This window comes from Rutidosis leptorrhynchoides, chromosome 2, assembly GCF_046630445.1.
Source record: "Rutidosis leptorrhynchoides isolate AG116_Rl617_1_P2 chromosome 2, CSIRO_AGI_Rlap_v1, whole genome shotgun sequence".
Taxonomy (NCBI): domain Eukaryota; kingdom Viridiplantae; phylum Streptophyta; class Magnoliopsida; order Asterales; family Asteraceae; genus Rutidosis; species Rutidosis leptorrhynchoides.
In genome coordinates, this window is record NC_092334.1 from 352,386,510 (window position 1) to 352,387,981 (window position 1,472).

Here is a 1,472-nt window from a genome sequence, read left to right on the forward strand (position 1 = left end):
ACTTGGGTAAGGAAGTGGTGGTTGGTATGCTTTAACATAAGGTTTAGCCTTAATTGTGTTATCTTCATTAACCTTTTCAACTACCGGTTCTTTTTTCTTATCTTGTTCAGGTTGTGGTTCTTGTGGAGTTGGAATAGCTTCATCAGAAATTTCAGGTATTTCAGGTGGTTTAAGTGTCATACCACTTCTTGTGGTAATGGCTTTAGCTGTTTCATTCCGGGGGTTTGCATTTGTATCACTAGGTAAACTTCTCGGTTTTCTTTCACCTATTAACCTTTCTAGGTTACTTACTTCTTGTTCCAAGTTTTGAATAGAAGCTTGTTGATTTCTAAATGCTTGAGCATTTTGTTCATTGGTTTGTTTCTGAGATGTGAAAAACTGCGTTTGAGTTTCAACTAGCTTCGTCATCATATCTTCTAAATTTGGCTTTTTATCATTGGTTTGTGGTGGTTTGTTTTGAAAATTAGGTATTTGCTGATTGTAAGTATTATTGGATACTTGTGGATTGCTAGGACCTTGTTGGTTGTTGTATGGAACATTTCGGTTATAATTCTGGTTTTGATTGTAAATTGGTCTTGGCGGTTGATAATTATTCTGATAATTATTTCCAGGCCTTTGGTTTATATATGAAATATTCTCTCTTTGTTCCATTGTTAGCTCAATACTGAGACAATCTTTTGTCAAATGTGGTCCTCCACACTGCTCACAACTAATTAGTATTGAGTGGATATCTTTAGTCATCTTTTCCATTCGTCTCTCGACAGCATCTATCTTTGCAGAAATGGAGTCTAAGTCATGGCTAGAATTGGCTCTAGCTGCTTTAGATGATCTAACGATATCTTTTTCTTGGTGCCACTCATGTAAGTGGGAAGCAGTGTTATCAATAATTTTATAAGCATCAGTTTCTGTTTTCTTCATAATAGAACCACCAGCTGCTATATCGATGTCTTTCCTTGTAGTGATGTCGCATCCTTGGTAGAATATTTGTACTATTTGACAGGTGTCTAAACCATGTTGCGGACATCCTCTTAATAACTTTTCAAATCTTGTCCACGCCTCATATAGAGTTTCATTTGGTTTCTGTGTGAACGTAATAATTTCTCCTTGAAGTCTTATAGCTTTAGATGCCGGAAAGAATTGTTTAAGAAATTTTTCAACTAAAACGTCCCATGTGTCAATCGCCCCTTCAGGTAACGATTCCAACCAATCTTTGGCTTCTCCCTTTAAAGTCCAGGGAAATAACATGAGATATATCTGTTCATCCTCCACTTCTCTTATTTTAAATAGTGTACAGATCCTATTAAAGGTACGAAGATGTTCATTTGGATCTTCCTTCGGCGCACCACTAAATTGGCATTGATTAGTCACCATGTGTAGAATTTGTCCTTTGATTTCATAATCTGGCGCATTAATGTCTGGATGAGTAATTGCGTGACTTTGGCCAGTGCGTTTAGCTCTCATTCGGTCTTCCA

General features: G+C 36.8%; 1 non-coding gene across 1 annotated transcript; it reads left to right on the plus strand.

Moving 5' to 3' along the window:
• Positions 1 to 1,006: 1,006 nt before the first annotated feature.
• LOC139895100 (small nucleolar RNA R71) lies at positions 1,007 to 1,113 on the plus strand. The gene has a single exon (XR_011775566.1). It is a non-coding gene; the product is annotated as a small nucleolar RNA R71 (small nucleolar RNA).
• The last annotated feature ends 359 nt before the right edge of the window (positions 1,114 to 1,472 follow it).